The 19,868-nt window shown below is 36.7% G+C and overlaps 1 long non-coding RNA gene across 1 annotated transcript in view; it reads left to right on the plus strand.

Annotated features, from left to right (window-relative positions):
• Positions 1-19,406, plus strand: part of LOC118625128 — a 31,014-nt gene extending 11,608 nt beyond the window's left edge. Inside the window, exons 2-3 of the long non-coding RNA XR_004958632.1 lie at positions 7,229-7,309; positions 19,313-19,406. This is a non-coding gene — a long non-coding RNA (uncharacterized LOC118625128). The remainder of the gene's footprint in view (positions 1-7,228; positions 7,310-19,312) is intronic.
• Positions 19,407-19,868: the final 462 nt, after the last annotated feature.

Raw genomic sequence — 19,868 nt, forward strand, 5'->3', positions numbered from 1 at the left:
CTTAAAAAAAATTCCACATACAATAACACTTTATTTTTATGCTGTCTAAATCTTTTATTTAAAGGCATCTGGCATGTTTGGCTCAGCGGACAAAATATGACAGTGCTGAAAAGTAGTATTAGCAATTCTTATGACTTCTTACATATTTTAAGATGTTTATGGCAGAAATTACATACTGTCGTGGATAGAGTAGCAGAAAACTCATGATATGCAATTGTTTACTTGTCGGTAACCTTGGGAAAACCATCAGCCTTTCCTATGATTCTTATTTTTTAACTACAATTTTATAGTTATAAAAGAGGAAACATTTCCCCAAATATCTGCATAATAGAAATACTGAGATTTTTAACATACTTTAAAAAATATAGCATAATATATTGCTACTGTAATGTTCTTGAAGTGTCTCACTGGAATACATTTTCTTGCAATGATTAAAAACATGCCCTTTATATGGCCAGTGGTAACTTTTTGGTTTGAACTTCTATATGAATTATAAATGAAAATATAATATTCAGCTGCACTTTCATTTGTTATAGAAATAAAAATTCTTTTTATTTATTTATTATTTGTGGCAAAATTGGTATGCACAATTACATGTATTTCAGGTGTACAACAGAATACTTTGATATTTGTATACACCACATAGTGTTCACCACTCTAAGTCTAGTTACCCCATATATCACCACACAATTGATTCCCTTCACCCATTTTGCCCTCCTCCCAACCCCCTTCTCCTGGTAACCACCAATTTGTTCCTGGTATCTGTAAGTTTGTTTTTGTTTTGTTTGCTCATTTTTATTTTTAAGATTCCACATATAAGTGAAATCATATGGTATTTGCCTTCTTTGTCTGACTTATTTCACTTAGCATAATACCTTCAAAGTCCATCCATGTTGTTGCAAATGGCAAGATTTCCTTCTTTTCTATCGCTGAATATCAGGAAAATGCAGAATGCCTACTATCAAAAAGACAAGAAATAACAAGTGTTTGAGATGATGTTGAGAAAAGGGAACCCTCATACACTGTTGGTGGGAACATAAACTGTTGCTGCTACTGTGGAAAACATTATGAAGGTTCCTAAAAATTTAAGAATAGAACTACCATATGACCCAGCTATTTCACTTCTGGGTATTCATCTGAAGAATATAAAAACACTAATTTGAAAAGATATATGCACCCTTATGTTCACTGCAGCACTATTTTACAATAGTCAAGATATGGAAACAACCTAAATGTCCACTGATGGATGAATGAATAAAGAAGATGTCTAATCTAATCTAATCTAATCTAATCTAATCTAATCTAATCTAATCCAATCCAATCTATCCATCCATCCATCCATCCATCCATCCATCCATCCATCCATGCATCTATCTATCTATCGTGGGGCAAGTAGATTTAGAGTTGTTCATATGAAAAATAATACAATAATTTATAGATAGTAATACAAGAATAAACTCTGTGTTTTGTGTATTCACCACTGCAAATCTACTTTTGCCCCCACTCTGAAAAAAAAAAAAAATCACATCACACAATAGGATAGTAGTCAGTCATAAAAATTCCCTAAATATTAAACTATTTTAGATATTAAAACAATTTGTATTAAACTAAATTTGAAAAAATTGCTATAAAATTTCAATTTTATTTTGCTGCTTAGTTTTTTTTACAGCGCACATATTAAACATTTTTTCAATTACAGTTTATATTTAATATTATTTTGTATTAGTTTCAGGTATATCAGGTATACAGCATAATTATTAGACACTCATATACTTTACAAAGTATTCCCCCTGGTATTTCCATTACCCAACTGGTACTATACTAGTTATTAGAATATTATTGACTATATTTTCTATGCTGTACTTTACACTCCCATGACTATTTTCTACCAATCTGTACTTCTCAATCCCATCTCCTTTTTCACCCAGTTCCCCAACCCTCTCCTCTCTGGCAGCCATCAGTCTGTTCTCTGCATCTATGAGTCTGTTTCTGTTCTGTTTGTTTGTTTATATTGTTCTTTAGATCCCACATATATGTGAAATCATATGGTATTTATCTTTCTCTGACTGACTTATTTCACTTAGCATAATACCCTGTAGTTCCATCTATACAAATGGTAAGATTTAATTCTTTTTTATGGTTGACTAATGTTCCATTGTATATGTATACTACTGCTTTTTTATCCACTCGTCTGTTGATGGGCATTTGGGTTGCTTCCATAGCTTGGCTATTGTAAATAATGCCACAGTGAACATAGGGTGAATATATACTTTCGAATAAGTGTCTTGGGTTTCTTTGGATATATTCCCAGAAGTGGAATCTGAGTCATAAGGCAGTTTCACTTTTAATTTTTATTTTTCAATTCTAACCTAAGGACATTTTTACATTGATTTTTTTTTTTTTTTTTTTTTTTTTTTAGATAAAGTGGGGTGGGGGGAGATATTGATGTGAGAGAGATACATCAATTGGTTGCCTCCTGAAAAGCTCCGGGCCAGGATGAAACCCCAAAACCAAGGTACGTGCTCTTGTCTGGGAATTGAGCCTGTGACTCTTCAGTTAAAGGGCTGATGCTCTAACTGCTCAAGCCAGCCAGGGCCACTTTGAATTTTTTGAGGAACCGCCATACTATCTGAAATCCCACCAATAGTGTCTGCTTATAGTTTTAATTCAGACTTGTTAATCTACTTAATACTATCTTCTTAATGAAACTATGATAAATAATGCTATTGTGTTACACATGTCTAAGAACCAGTTCATAGTTTGATATTTCAGCTTGGGTGTACTGTTCTCTGCTGGATGGAAAATGTAATCCTAGTTCAAATGAGCAGAACCTTGCTACCTTACTAGTGATTTATCTTGTTTAAACTTGAAAGTGTGTTACATTTGCTGATGATGGGGTTATATACCCTCAGAGATAAGTGATTTGAGGAAGTTCTTTGATTTATGGAGTAATTAACTTCATTATACTTTTTTCACAATAATCTGGAAAATTGATTAAAAAGAGAAACTTAATTTAATTTACTATGATATATCTATATTTATGTATATTTATGTACTTGTTTTGAAGCCAAAGATCAATATTTGGCCAAATCAGGGAACTAGAAAGGCCATGATCATTGGAAGTTTTCCGTGTGGTGGCTGATGGGATTTTTATGCATTTATTTTTCAGACTGAAGTTATTTAAAAATCGTGCATGCTTCATGGAGGTGCTTGAGAAGAAGAATGCTGGATTTTGATCTGATTCACAATACACATGCCAGCTCTATTTTGCTTTCCTGAAAAAGTTGTACTATCTTTACTCCTCTAAATCTGCTGCCTTTCTAAGCATGATACCAAAGGCAAATATCTTGAAGAAAAAAGTGATAAATTTTACTACAAAAATTTTAAACCTTCTGTCTGCCAAAATCAACTATAAACAAGATTGAAAGGCAACTGACAGCTAGGAACAATGGGGCAACACATATGGTGAACAAAGGGTGGAACGCCTTATGAAGAGCTCTTAAGCCCTGGCCGGTTTGGCTCAGCGGTTAGAGCGTCAGACCAATGAGTCGTGGGTTCGATTCTGATCCAGGGCACGTTCCTCCGTTGATTCATCCCTGGCCCTGTTTGGGGTCGTGTGGGAGGCATCCACTCGATGTGTCCCTTTCACATCAATGTTTTTTTTGTTTTTTCCTCTCTCTCTCTCTCCCTCCCACTCTGTCTGAACAAAAGAGGAAGAATGTCCTGGGGTGAGGATAAAAAAAAAAGAGCTCTTAAAATATGAAAGAGCACATAGTGTATGCCAGGTCATCATTTCATGTGGAGAGTTAGGTGCTGTTATTATCTTTATTTTATAGTTGAAAATGTAAGGCTTGGAGGGCCCTTACTGCTTGAATTAAATAAGGCTTTACACCCAGGTGGGCTAACTCCAGAGCTTCTGCTCTGAACCACTGTACTGTACTGCCCCCCATTCCAATAGATGGCTAGACACGAAAAGACAATTTATGAACAAAGACATCCAATAGCCAGTAAACATACACAATTTTTCTCTTTCTAGAAATAAAAAAAATGCAAATATATAAATGCAAATGAACATAGAACACATTATTAGCTATCAAACTGACATTAAAAAAATGTTCATGTTCATTATTAGCAAGATAAAAAGCAGACAATTGATAAGTACTTTCATTGGCAAAATCTTAAACATTTCTTAAAATTCTGTGAGGTTTTAACATTGCAATTCAATTTTTAGTTCTTTATCCAAAGAAAGTAACTGTGTGTATGAGATTTAGTTACAGGGATATGAGCTCAATATTTGTTTATAATAGCTAAAAACTGGAGTCAACCAGAATGGGGGATTGGTTAAAAAAATTAGTGTGTATCTATAAAATGGAATGTCAGTTGTTTAAAAAGACATTTTAAAGGGCATTTTAATATATATACTGTATATTAAAAGAATAAATTATGTTATTAAATCATTGGGATTATGTTTAGAACATGTACATTTTCGTATTGATAAAAAACTGGAAAAGTTTATACCAAAATATTTAATAGTGATGATCTCTAGTTAGTGGGACTATAATTCAGTATTAAAAAAATTTTTTTTTTCTTTATTGATTTTTAGAGAGAGAGGAAGAGAGAGACAGAAACATCGATGAGAGAGAACATCGATTGGCCACCTCCTGCATGCCCCCCACTGGGGATTTGGCCCACAACCTGGGCATGTGCCCTGACTGGGAATCAAACTGGCGACCTCTTGGTGCATGGGTCAACACTCAACCACTGAGCCACACCAGCCGGGCTATAAATCAGTATTTTGAATTTTCTAAATTTTCTACAATTTTAATTTTAAGGGGAAAAATGTTAAAATGAAATTTAAAAAATTACTTTTGTTGCATTAAGATTTTAAAAAAAGCATAGGCACAAATTTCAAAAAGGAAATTTTGATCCCTCTATCATTTTTAAATTTCTAATGAATAGTACATGTGGATCATTATTTTGGTCTTAAATAATTATCAGTAATGTTTTTCCCAAGAAAACTTGAATGACGTTATTTTATTCATAGTTTTCATGTGAATTTTTCTTCGTCTTCTTTCTTTTCTTTAACTTCTCCACATTCATATTAGTTTTTCTATTACTCACTTTTTTTTTCTGAGGTATATTCTACTTAAGAAATTGCTTCTCTTGCCGTGGCTGGGTGGCTCATGGTTGGAGCATGGTCCCCATGCACCAAGGTTGTGGTTCCATTCCCAGTCAGGGGCACATACAAGGATAAACCAATGAATGCTGAATAGGTGGAACAAGTTGATCTCTCTCCCTCTCTCTCTAATCAATCAATAAAATTAAAAAAAAAATTATTGTCTTTTTAACAGACTGATGGTTGCCAGAAGGGAGGAGTTTTGGGGGATGGGTGCAAAAGGTGAAGGGATTAACAAGTTCAGATTGGTAATTACAGAACAGTCACCAGGAGGTAAAGTACAGCATAGGGAATATAGTCAATGATATTATAATAGCTATGTATGGTGCCAGGTGGGTACTGGAAATATCCGGAGAACACTTTTAAAAGTATATGATTTTCGAATCACTATGCTGCATACTTAAAACTAATACAAAATAATATTGCATGTGAACTGTAATTGAAAAATAAAAAATTTTAAAAATCGCCTCTCTTGTTTTTCTGTTTACTCGTTTGTAACACAATCATCCAGTATTCATCCTTCACATTCGTTGTTCCCCCACACAGTTAAAATTTTGCAAACTTGGCATGGAATGTGTTCTGAGAAAAGGCAGATGCCTACTTGCTTATTTTATCTTATATTATTTAACAGGATTAAGATTATATAACCTAGTTCTCTATAATTGATGGTTTGATTTCAGTATTTGTTTATAAATGTGCATCAGTATTTTTGTTTTTATTTTCTGTTAATGTGGGATTTATTAACTAGGTTTTGTTCCTGAATGGCTGCACTTTTTTTTTTCCCCTCCCTGAGCAAATGATTTATATTTGGAGACATGGCACAGTACTAGATATTTCAAACAGGAAGAAAACAAAAAAGATCTCTGGCACTCATTAACCACTTTCTCCTGATCCGAGTTTCAACAGGTGTCTAGTAAATGCTGAGGTTTTCATCTTGCTCATACGTATCAGGCAAAGTAAAGCAGGTAGGGATTAGAGACTTTGAACTGATGTCTTTAAATCCAGAAGATCTATTTCTAGGTTGTTGGGACAGATTTGGTAGTTTGATTTGCTGCAATTCTATCATTTGAACACTGAGTGGCACTAAAGCCTAGGTCACAGATAGACTATTGCCGATTAAAATTCTAAGATTTAGGGGTCTATTGATGGGCATGGCTTTGGAAAAGTGCAAAAAGGATCAGTAAAAGGCACTTTGAGCTAAACAAAAAGAAAAGAAAACTTTGACGATTCGTTACTTTTGAGAACTGGAAATTTAATCAAACTATTGCTGTTACTTGCAAATTACTTGAAAACAAGAAGAAAACTGCTGTTAAAATGACCTAAGATGATTATTTTCACTGCAATCTATTCTTGAATATTTTCCCTTTTTCTTTGCAGGGCGGTGGGGTGGCTATACTTAGAAGAAGGTTGCAGACAGACTGACCTATATGTGTGCTATTAAGCTCCTGTGCGCTTGCAGTTGGCAATACCCATAGTAAACATCACTTCTGAACCCAAGCTTCTTTAGATACTATTTAGTTATACCTGTAAATGTGTGTTCACACATATGATTGAATTTGGGAAACATCAGTGTCATTGCAGTTAAAAGAAATTAGAATTTGGTTATTTTTGAAAAGGAAGAAAATTATACTTATGTTTTGTTGCTCCTCTAAACTATACATTCTTCATTTTTTCCTGCTAGTATTCCATTGGTATTCATATTCCTCCCTGAGAAAAAGCATGTTCTTAATATCTTGAAAAATTTTTTCTAGCATCTAATGGATTTTTAAATACACTCCATTTCATTATTTTAAACTTATTTTTCTCTTAAATTATTTTCTCTATGGTTGCAAAAACACACCCTTAACTTTACAGTCTATTTAGAATTAATATTAATATGTATGACTTCACCTAAACCATAAGAATTTTGTAACTGTAATGATTCATTTACCTACTTCCTATCATTGTTGTTATAGTAGTCATTTATCCTTCTTGGAAATTAAGAGTTAAGAGTAATATTTATATTTATTCATATATTTAATATTTTTTATGCTTTAATTCCTTTCTTTTTAGAACTTTCGTTGTGTTCTCCTGTCTTCTGATCACCATAATTTCTGATGAGAAGAGAGTGTCCATGTGAATCCTTGTACCACTGTAAGTACCTTGTCTTTTTTTTCTGGCTGCTTTTAACACTCTTCTCTTCATATTTGGTTTTCAGAATTTTTACCATGATGTGCTTAGGTTTAGATTGCTTGGAGTTTGCCGAATCATTGAAATTATACATTTATATTCTTCACCCGATACGAGAGATTTTTGGCCATTATTTCTTTCAATTTTTGCCCCCTGCACCATTCTTTCTTTTCTCTGATTCCTGGATTCCAATCACACATGTTAGAGTTTTTTTTTTTTAATCTTTATTGTTGAATGTAGAATGTATTACAAATGTTCCTCATTTTCCCCCCACTGACCCCCTCCTCGCCACTCCCGCCCCCCTCCCGCCTTTCCCCACACTATTGTCTGTGTCCATTGGTTATGCATATAAGTTCTTTGGTTTATTTCTTCCCACCCCCCAACCACTTTCCCTTTGAGGTTTGTCAGTCTAGCAATGACTCTGTACTTCTTAATCCCTTCACGTTTTTCACCCATTCCCCCAACCCCCCTCCCATCTGGCAACCAACAAAATGTTCTCTGTATCTATGAGAATGTTTCTGTTCTACCTGTTCATTTTGTTTGTAGATTCCATTGTTGATAGATATGTATTCATTGCCATTTTGTTTGTTCATATATTTTATCTTTTTCTTCAAAAAGACCCTTCATCATTTCATATAATAATGGTTTGGTGGTGATGAACTCCTTTACCTTTTTCTTGTCTGGGAAAGTCTTTATATGGCCATCGATTCTAAATGCCAGCTTTGCAGGATAGAGTAATCTTGGTTGTAGGTTCTTGCTTTTCATCACTCTGAATATTTCTTGCCACTCCCTTCAGGCCTGCAAAGTTTCTTTTGAGAAATCAGCTGACAGCCTTATGGGAACTCCTTTGTAGGTAACTAGCTGCCTTTCTCTTGCTGCTTTTAAGATTCTCTCTTTGTCTTGAACCTTTTGCATTTTGATGATGATGTGTCTTGGTGTGGGCCTCTTGGGGTTCATCTTGTTTGGGACTCTCTGTGCTTCCTGGACTTGTATGTCTGTTTCCTTCACCAAGTTAGGAAAATTTTCTGCCATTATTGTTTCAAACTGGTTTTCAATTTCTTGTTCTCGCTCTTCTCCTTCTGGCACCCCCAAGATACCAATGTTGGCACGTTTGAAGTTGTCCCAGAAGCTCCTTACACTATCCTCATTTTTTTGGATTCTTTTTTCTTTTTGCTGTTCTGACTGGCGTTTTTTGCTTCCTTATATTCCAAATCGATGGTTTGCTTCTTGGATTTACATACTCTACTATTGAATCTGTGTAAATTATTCTTTATTTCAGTTAATGCCTCCTTCATTTCTGACTGTGCATCCATCATTTCTGACTGGTCCTTTTTTATGCTCTTGAGGCCCTCACTAAGTTCACTGAGGTTCTCACTAAGTTCATTGAGCATCCTTATCTGCAGTATTTTGAACTCAGCATGTGTTAGGTTGCTTATCTCCATTTCGCTTAGTTCTTTTCTTGGGGTTTTGTTCTGTTCTTTCATTTGGGACTTGTTTCTTTGTCTCTTCACTTTGGCTGCCTCCCTGTGTTTGTTTCTGTGCATTACTTAACGAGAGGTATAGGGCTCTCTGAGACCAGATGTTGCTCGTTTGAAAGAATTTAGGAAAAACCTGAAGCAGGATCCAAGACAGGCCAATTCAATGGTTAAGCAATTGGCTACAACTTGGGTGGGCTTGAAAGTTGGGTGGGGCGGGGCCTCAGGGAATCACCAGGGCGGGGCTACCAGTGTGAGCCAGGTTGCTGGAGTCCCAGGTATGGTGACTGTCTGCTGCCCCAGGGAAGGGCTCACAAAAGGAACAAAGGCCTCTGACAGCACGTCTGTCCCAGAGAAAGCCCCCTCTCCAGCCCTCGCTCCAGTGCCAAACAGCTCAGTTCTTCCCTGTGTGTCTCTTGTGCCCCTGGAGCTGCCTCCCCTCCAAGCTTAGAGGGAGTGAGTCCATGCGCGGGCCCTTTAAGGAGCTGCCTGGGGCTCCAGCCACATCAGCTTCCCTGAGACTCAGTTCCTGCTGGTTTTTCCAGCCAGAAGTTATGGGGACTTCTCTTCCTGGCACTGGAACCCTGAGCTGGGTACCTGGTGTGGGACAGGGACCCCTCAGTGCTCAGGAAAGACCTTCCCAACTGAGGTATCTTCCTGATTTTTATCTGCCTCACGTGGGTGTGGGACCAGCCTGTCCCACCTCTGCCCCTCCTACCAGTCTCAATGTGGCTGCTGCTTTAATTCCGTAGTTGTAGGACTTCCATTCAGCTTGATTTCAGGTGGTTTTGAATGATGGTTGTTCTGTAGTTTAGTTGTAACTTTGATGTGGTTGTGGGAGGACGATACCGCGTTTACGCAACCATCTTGACTGGAAGTTTGTTAGAGTTTTTTATATTTTAACACAGGTTTCTGAGGCTCTGTTCACTGTTTTAATATTTTTAAATATCTCTCCATTTGTAAGATTGCATAACTTCCAATGTTTATCTGAAAGGTCACTGGCTCCTTTCTGTATTACCATCATCTGCAGTTAAGATCATATAATTAATTTTTATTTCAGGAGTTATAGGATTACAATTTCTATTTAGCTGAAATGTCCTATCTCTTCATTCTAAGTATATTTCCTCTTACTTCTTTGAGCATAATTATGATTGCATCAAAATCCTTATATACTAACTCTAAGATCTCTATAATTTTGAAACTGGGATATAGATTTCTCTTCTGAGAATGGGTTACTTTTTACTGGTTCTTTATTTGTTGAATAATTTTGGATTAATTTCTGGACAGTGTGAATGTTGCGATGTGGATCATTTCTACTACTATAAAAAGTACTGTTATTTTGACCTAACAGGCAATTTTTTTTTTTGGTTGAATCTCCAAAGTATAGTGACTACCAAGTAGCATCTCAAATCTGTTTATTTATTTTATTTTTTTCAGTATCTGTTTTAATATTAAAAATTTTCAATTACAGTTGGCATTTAATATTAGTTTCAGATGTATAGCATGGTGGGTAGACATTTATATAATTTATGAAGTGATTCCCCCCAATAAATCTAATACCCACTTGACACCCTATATAGTTATGACAATTTATTGACTGTATCCCTATGCTATACTTTATATCCCAGTGATTATTTTGTGACTTCCAATTTGTTCAGTTTAGTGTTTTCTATCTTAAGTGGAGTGCTTTGTGTATGCTCCATAGATGCAAGGTTCAGTGAGCACCCAGGGATCTGGGCAAATTTTACTGACAGAATCTGGGCCTCTACTCTTCTGCTTTGGAGATTTTCACTGTACTTACTGTCTCTTGGGAGTGATGGCCCAGAACTCTGTCCTCTGGTTTTAAGGTCAGAAAGATTGTAGGTTAAAAGCCATACACATGGGAAAATTCATTCTGGGTCATTTCCCTTCTCCCCTCCATAATCCATCTTGTACCTTCAGATCTTTTTATTGTGGTATTTTGTCCAGAATTTATTGTTGTTCTGTGTGTGAGGATTATCCTAGTACAAGATAATTCTGCCCTGATGGAGGCAAAAGTCTGTATCACTCTTGTTCTTCATTAATTCCAGAAAAAAATATTTCTAGTTCCTTATCCTGGCATTTTTGGATTATCTATCTCTTCAAGCATATAAATTCTGCCTTCTCTCTTTAGTCTCACATGTATTCATCCATTCTTGATTTGGCTATTACAAAAAATTCCTTGGTGTCACCCCCACACATTTTTAGTGCTATGTGTCTTTTTCTTATAGTTTCCAATGTTTGGAACATAGTTTCTCTTTTTATCTGCTAGTCAGGTTGTTATTCAATCTTCAAGGACCAATACACATATTTATTCTGTAGTAGAAGTAGTTGCTTCCTCTTCTGTGCTTCTGTTATAAATTATTGAAACAATTATAGAGTTAGTTTATTGTATATGTCTGTCTGCCCAATTGGATTTTTTGCTACCTTAATCAGAAGAAATTTCCTTGTATATCTATTTTAATTGCATCTACTTTATTGTGTTCTGATTTATAGTTCTAATATTTGTACTGCAGCAAAATAGTATCTTGGTAAAGAAGAGAATAAAAATGTTATTATATATAATAAAATCTAATTACATAGATAACATTCATTGTTTTCTATTTTTATATAATATTATGACCTTTAGAGTTTTGCAGGTGTTTATTTTATCTTTTATTTTTTAATTGTCTTAAAATACATATAAAATTCACTATCTTAACCATTTTTAAGTGCACATTTCAGTGGTATTAACTACATTCACGTTGTCATGCAGCTGCCACCACCATCCATCCCTTAACTCTTCATCTTGTAAAACCGAAATGCCATACCTATTTAAGAGTGACTCCCCATTGTCACCTATCCCAGCCCATGGACTTTCTGTCTTTATGATCTTGACTAAGTACTTCAATTAAGTGGAATCATAGAATGTTTGTCTTATTTTGATTGGCTTGTTGCAGTTAGCATAATGTCCTCAAGGTTCATCCATGTTATAGCATATTGCAGAATTTCTGTTATTAATGCTGAATGATATTCCATTATATGAATATGCTACATTTTTCTTTTTCATTTATCTGTTGATGGATACATTTTAGCTATTGTGAATAATGCTGCTAGGAACATATATTTCTTTGAGACCCTGTTTTCAAATCTTTTTGGTATATACCCAGCAGTAGAATTGCTGGGTCATGTGGTAATTTTATTTTTAATTTTTTGACAACCTTCCATACTGTTCTCCACAGAGGCTGTGCATTTTACATTCCCACCAATGGTGCACAAAGCTTTCTATTTCTTCACTCTCACCAACAATGTTTTTCTTTCTTTATTTTTTTTTTTTTTTTTTTTATTTTTTTTATTTATTTATTTATTTATTTATTTTTTGTTACAGATATTTTACCTTTTTACCCCATTGGCACCCCCCACCCCACCCCCCCTCCACCCTGTCCCCGGCTTAGTTGTCCATGTCCATTGGTCATGCATACATGCATATAAGTTCTGTGGTTTATCTCTTCCCACCCCCCACCCCCCATCCCCTCTTCTGAGGGATGTCAGTCTGTGCCCTACTTCCATGTGTCTGGGTCTACTGTATTCCTCAGACTGTTATGTTCATTATATTCCGTATATAAGTGAGATCATGTGGTATTTGTCTTTTTTTGCTTGGCTTCTTTCACTTAGGATAATACTTTCCAGGTCCCTCCATGTCGTCTCAAAGGATAAGAGATCTTTCTTTCTTACCGCTGCATAGTATTCCATTGTGTATATGTACCACAGCTTTTTGATCCATTCGTCTACTGGTGGACACTTGGGCTGTTTCCAGATCTTAGCTATTGTAAATAGTGCTGCTATGAACATGGGGGTACATATATTCTTCCTGATTGGTGTTTCAGGCTTCTTAGGGCATATTCCCAGCAGTGGGATCACTGGGTCGAATGGAAGTTCAATTTTTAATTTTTTGAGGTAGCACCATATTGTTTTCCATAGCGGCTGCACCAGTCTGCATTCCCACCAGCAGTGTATTAGAGTCCCCTTTTCTCCACATCCTCGCCAACACTTGTTGTTTGATGATTTGTTGATGGCGGCCATTCTGACAGGTGTGAGGTGATACCTCATAGTTGTTTTAATTTGCATCTCTCTGATGATTAGTGATGTTGAGCATTTCTTCATATGTCTCTTGGCCATTTGTATGTCCTGTTTGGAGAGGTGTCTATTCAGCTCCTCTGCCCATTTTTTAATTGGGTTCTTTGTCTTCCTTTTGTGGAGTTGTATGAGCACTCTGTATATACTGGAAATTAACCCCTTATCTGATACATCATTGGCAATGATGTTCTCCCATACAGTGGGTTGCCTTTCCATTTTGATGATTGTTTCTTTTGCTGTGCAGAAGCTTTTTAGTTTGATGTAGTCCCATGTGTTCATTTTCTCCTTTATTTCTGTTGCCTTAGGTGATGTATCAGTGAAAATTCTGCTCCGTATGATGTCCGAAATTTTGTTGCCTACATTTTCTTCTAGAATTTTTATGGATTCACGGGTCACATTTAAGTCTTTTATCCATTTCGAGTTTATTTTTGTGTATGGTGTAAGTTGATGGTCTAGTTTCATTTTTTTGCATGTAGCTGTCCAGTTTTCCCAACACCATTTATTAAAGAGGCTGTCTTTACTCCACTGTATGCTCTTGCCACCTTTGTCAAATATTAATTGAGCGTATTGCCTTGGGTCCATTTCTGGGTTTTCAGTTCTGTTCCACTGGTCTATATGCCTGTTCTTGTGCCAGTACCAGGCTGTTTTGGTTACAGTCGCTTTGTAGTATAACCTGATATCTGGTATTGTGATCCCTCCAACTTTGTTCTTCTTTTTCAAGATTGCTGTGGCTATTCGGGGTCTTTTTTGGTTCCATATGAACTTTTGAAGTATTTGTTCTAGTTCTATGAAATATGTCGTTGGTATTTTGATGGGGATTGCATTGAATCTATAGATTGCTTTGGGTAGTATGGACATTTTAATTATGTTAATTCTTTCAATCCATGAACAGGGTATGTTCTTCCACTTTTTTATATCTTCCTCTATTTCTTTTTTCAATGACCTGTAGTTTTCTGCAAATAGGTCTTTTACTTCTTTGGTTAAGTTTATTCCTAGGTATCGTAATTTTTTTGGAGCGATGGTAAATGGGATTGTTTTTTCAGTTTCTCTTTCTGTGAGTTCATCATTGATGTACAAGAATGCCGTCGATTTCTTGACGTTAATTTTGTATCCTGCTACTTTGCCAAATTCAATTATTAAGTCTAATAGATTTTTGATGGAGTCTTTAGGGTTTTCTATGTACAATATGTCATCTGCAAATAATGACAGTTTCACTTCCTCCTTTCCAATTTGGATCCCTTTTATTTTTTCTTCATGTCTGATTGCTGTGGCTAAGACTTCCAGTACAATGTTAAATAAGAGTGGTGAAAGTGGACATCCCTGTCTTGTTCCTGTTCTTAATGGAAATGTTTTTAGTTTCTGTCCATTGAGTATGATGTTGGCTGTAGGTCTTTCATATATGGCCTTTATTATGTTGAGATATGATCCTTCTATTCCTACATTGCTGAGCGTTTTTATCAGAAATGGATGCTGGATTTTGTCGAATGCTTTTTCAGCATCTATTGATATGATCATGTGGTTTTTATTCTTCATTTTGTTTATGTGGTGTATCACGTTTATTGATTTGCGAATATTGTACCAGCCTTGCATCCCTGGAATGAATCCCACTTGGTCATGGTGAATAATTTTTTGGATGTATTTCTGGATCCGATTTGCTAGTATTTTGTTCAGGATTTTGGCGTCTATGTTCATCAGGGATATTGGCCTGTAGTTTTCTTTCTTCGTAGTGTCTTTTTCTGGTTTTGGAATTAGAATTATGCTGGCCTCATAGAACGTGTTTGGAAGTCTTCCTTCTTCTTGAATTTTTTGAAATAGTTTGAGGAGAATGGGTGTTAGTTCTTTTTTGAATGTTCGGTAAAACTCCCCCGTGAAACCATCTGGGCCTGGGCTTTTGTTTGCTGGGAGAGTCTTGATTACCTCTTCAATTTCCTTAGTTGTTATTGGTCTGTTCAAGTTTTCTATCTCTTCCGGGAATAGTTTTGGGAGACTGTGTGTTTCTAGAAATTTGTCCATTTCGCTGAGATTGTCGAATTTGTTGCCATATAGTTGTTCATAGTAGTTGTTAACGATCTTTTGTATTTCCGTGGTGTTGGTTGTTACTTCTCCTCTTTCATTTCTGATTTTGTGTATTTGGGTTCTCTCTCTTTGTTTCTTGGTGAGTCTAGCTAAGGGTCCATCTATCTTGTTTATCTTTTCGAAAAACCAGCTCTTTGTTTCATTGATCCTTTGAATTGTTTTTTTGGTCTCTATGTCATTTATTTCTGCTCTGATCTTTACTATTTCCTTCCTTCTACTTGCTCTGGGGTTTTCTTTTTGTTTGCTTTCTAATTCTTTAAGTTGTGAGGTTAGACAGTCAATTAGAAATTTTTCTTGTTTTTTGAGGTAGGCCTGTAGTGCTATGAACTTCCCTCTCAGAACTGCTTTCGCTGCATCCCATAGATTTTGTGTTGTTGTGTGTTCATTTTCATTGGTTTCCAGGAAGTTTTTAATTTCTTCCTTGATCTCCTCGGTGACCCATTCATTGTTTAATAACATGCTATTTAGCCTCCATGTGTTGAAATGTCTTTGCATGTTCTTTGTGCAATTGATTTCTAGTTTCATGCCATTGTGATCTGAGAAGATGCTTGATATGATTTCAATCTTCTTGAACTTGTAGAGATTTAGTTTGTGTCCTATCATGTGGTCTATCTTTGAGAATGTCCCATGTGCACTTGAGAAGAATGTGTATTCTGTAGTTTTGGGGTGTAATTCTCAGTAGATATCTATTAAATCCATTTGGTCTAGTGCTTCATTTAGAGTCTCTGTTTCCTTGCTAATTTTTTGCCTAGAGGATCTATCCAGTGCTGTCAACGGGGTGTTGAAGTCCCCTGCTATGATTGTATTGTTGTCGATTTCTCCTTGGAAGTCCTCCAGAAGATTTTTAATATATTTTGGTGCTCCTATATTGGGTGCATATATGTTTATCAAGGTTATATCTTCCTGTTGGATAGATCCTTTCAATATTATGTAGTGGCCGTCTTTGTCTCTAGTTATGGTCTTCATTTTGAAATCTATTTTATCAGATATGAGAATTGCTACCCCAGCTTTTTTTTGCTTTCCATTTGCTTGGAAAATTTTTTTCCATCCCTTCACTTTCAACCTATGTGAGTCTTTTGTTGAGAGGTGGGTCTCTTGTAAACAACATATAGATGAGTCATGCTTTCTTATCCAATCAGCTACTCTGTGTCTCTTTATGGGAGCATTCAATCCATTTACGTTTAAGGTGATTATTGATATGTACTTATTTATTGCCATTTTTGTTTAGTGTGGTTCTATTTTTCTTCCCATTTCTACTGCTATTTACAGCAGTCCTTTTAGCATTTCTTGCAGTGCTGGTTTGGTGCTAATGTATTCCCTTAGCTTTTTTTTGTCTGGGAAGCTCTTTATTTGATCTTCTATTTTGAATGATAGCCTTGCTGGGTAGAGTAGTCTTGGATTCAGATTCTTGTTTTTCATGACTTTGATTACTTCATGCCATTCTCTTCTGGCCTGTAGTGTTTCTTGTGAGAAGTCAGCTGAAAGCCTTATGGGGTTCCCTTTGTAGGTAACCTGTTGCTTATCTCTTGCTGCTTTTAGGATTCTCTCTTTGTCTTTAATTTGTGGCATTTTAATTACTATGTGTCTTGGTGTGGGCCTGTTTGGGTTCTTCTTACTTGGGACTCTCTGTGCTTCTTGAACTTGAATGCCTTCTTCCTTCACCAAATTAGGGAAGTTTTCTCTCACTATTTTTTTGAATATATTCTCTATCCCTTGCTCCTTTTCTTCTTCTTCGGGGACTCCTATGATGCGAATATTATTACGTTTCCAGTTGTCCCATAGTTCTCTTAAGCTGTCTTCCTGTTTTTTAATCGTTTTTTTCCTTTTGTTTTTCTGATTGGTTGATTTTTTCTACCCTGTCTTCTAATTCACTGATCCGGTCCTCAGCTTCCCCTACTCTGCTTTGTAAACCTTCCAATGTGTTTTTCATTTCGGATATGTCATTTTTTATCTCTTCTTGTTGGTTTTTAATTTCCATTTGGCTTATTTTCAGTGTCTCTATGTCCTTACTCATGCTGTTCAGCTTCCTCAAGATCATGGCTCTGAATTCTAGCTCTGTTAACATGCCTAATTGCTCCACATTGATCTCATCTTCGGTGGAGGTCTCTTGCTCTTTCATTTGGCTTCTGTTTCTGTGTTTCACCATTTTGGCTATCACTGTGGGCTTTGGAGCCTGTCAAGTTCTCCCTGTGGGTGTTGGTGTTCTGCTGTTTGTGGCTCCCTCTCCTGTGTTTAGATGAGCGAGGGAGGACCCGCGTTGAACACCACTGTCAAGTCTTACTTTCCTGGTTAAAGTTGCCAGCCCAGGAAATGTACTGTTATCCTCTAGCTTTTTGCCTGGAGGCTAGCAGTCTAGGTTAATTGATGAGTTTTGGGTTGTCCGTTGATTGAAAAACTCCCTCTGGTGCTCAGCCAAGGGGCTTTCACGAGGGTGGGGCAGATGCTGGTCGTTAGTGAGCCTCAATTAACACTTCAATGGCCCACAGGGTGGGGTTGGATCTCCGAGGGAGGGGCTGCTGCCTCTCCCCAGAGCCCTGGGAAGGAGCAATGTGGCTACCGTCCTGAGTGGCTGCACTCAGCCAAAGCTCTGAGCGCCCTCCAAACCCTGAGTGTCCCGACACAGTTCCAGTCCAGTCTGCCCTCCCTCCGCCGGAGCCCAAGGTGAGTGGCTGTGGCTGTTTCAGCCTCTGTCCCGGCTGCGCTGTGGGGCCGCCTGGGAGTGTAACCCGCGGGCGCCGCTTACAGCTAAGGCTGCTGCCGAGCTGCCGACCGTGGGCTCCCAGCCCCGTCTCGCGCCTTCGCAAGCCTACCGGGATGGAGTCAGTGTCCCTCGTTGTATGGTCCTCGCAAGCTGCTTTTCTGTTGGTTTTTCCCGTCGATTTGTCTGTGTTATAGTTGTAATTCCAGTTTGGTTCTGGGAGACGGTCTGTGTAGCTCCGTTCACTCCGCCGCCATTTTTCCTTCCCCCCTCTTTTTTTTTTTTTTTAAATAGGCATCCTAAATGGGTGTGAGGAGGTATCTCTCTAGTTTTGATTTTCATTTCTCAAATGATTAGTGATGCTGAGCATCTTTTCGTGTGCTTGTTAGCCATTTGTATATCTTGCTTAGAGAAATGTTTATTCAAGTGTTTTGACCATTTTTAAATTGGGTTGTTTGCTTTTTGTAGTTGAGTTTTAGGAATTATGTATATATCTTGATATTGATCCCTTATCAACATATATAATTTGCAAATAGTTGCTCCCATTCTGTGGGCTGGCTTTTTTTCTCTGTGGATAGTGTAATATGATGTACAAAATTTTAAATTTTCATGAAGTCTAATTTGTCCATTTTAAATTTGTACCTGTGCCTTTGGTACAGGTTATATTCAAGAAATCACTGCCAAATCCAATGTCATGAAGCTTTTGACCTATGTTTACTTCTAAGAGTTTTATTGTTATAGATTTTATTTCTAGGTCCTTGATTCATTTTAAGTTAATTTTTGTATATGGTATTAGGTAAGGGTCCAACTTCATTTTTTTTTTTTTTGCATGTGGACATCCTGTTGTCCCAGTACCATATATTGAAAAGTCCGTCCTTTCCCCATTGAATAGTCTTGGCATCCTTGTCAGAAATCAATTGGTTATATATGGGACAATTTATTTCTGGGCTCATTGGTCCAAATGTCTGTCTTTATGAAAATGTTACACTATTTTGATTGTTCTAGCTTTGTAGTAAGTTTTGAAATAAGGAAGTGTGAGTTTTCTAGTTTTATTTTTCTCTTTCAGAATTGTTTTGGTTATTCGTGGTTCCTTGAGATTTCATATGAATTTTAGTATGGGTTTTTCTGTTTCAGCAAAAAACATCATGGGAATTTTGATAGGGATTGTACTGAATCTATAGATTGTTCTGGATACTATTGACTCTTTAACAATATTAAGTCTTTGAATCCCTGAACATGGGATGTGTCTTTATTTATTTATGTCTTCTTTAATTTCTTGCGGCGATTTTTTTTTTTTGTAGTTTTTTGTACAGTTCTTTCATGTCCTTGGTTAGTTCCTAAATATTTTATTCCTTGATGTTATTGTAAATGGAATTATTTTTATTTCCTTTTTAGATTTTTAGTTTGTTCATTGTTTGTGTATAGACATGCGAGTTTTTTTTGAGTGTCAGCTTTATATCTTGCTACTTTGCTGAATTCACTTATTAAATCTAGTATCTTTTTCCGTGGAGTTTTTAGGGTTTTCTATATATAAGATTATACCATCTGCAAACAGAAAATTTTACTTCTTCCTTTCCTCTTCAGGTGTCTTTTATTTCTTCATCTCGCCTAATTGCTCCAGCTAGAACCCCCAGCACTGTGTGGGACAGCGGCAGGGAGAGCGGGCATCCTTGCCCCTTTCCTGTCTCAGAGGAAAAGCTTTCAGCTTTTCACCAGTGAGTATTATGCATTCTGTGGGATCTTGTGTATGACTTTTACTATGTTAAGGTAGTTTTTATCTATTCCTACTTTGTTGAGTGTTTGTTTCTTTCTTTAATCTTGAAATTTTGAACCCTGAATTTTGTCTAATGCCTTTTCTGCATCAGTTGAGATGATCCTAGGCATTTTACCCCTTCCTTTTGTCGATGTGGCATATTTCACTGGTTGATTTTCTTTTTTTTTTTATCCTCACCCGAGGACATTTTTCCATTTTCTGTTCAGGTAGAGTGGGAGGGAGAGAGAGGAACAGAGAGAGAGAGAGAAACATCGATGTGAAAGGAACCCATCGAGTGGCTGCCACCCGCACAACCGACCAGGGCCGGGGACAAACTGCAACCGAGGTACTTGCCCTTAGCGGGAACCGAACCTGGGTTTCTCAGGA

Source organism: Molossus molossus, unplaced genomic scaffold (genome assembly GCF_014108415.1).
Source record: "Molossus molossus isolate mMolMol1 unplaced genomic scaffold, mMolMol1.p scaffold_m16_p_11, whole genome shotgun sequence".
Classification (NCBI taxonomy): Eukaryota; Metazoa; Chordata; class Mammalia; order Chiroptera; family Molossidae; genus Molossus; species Molossus molossus.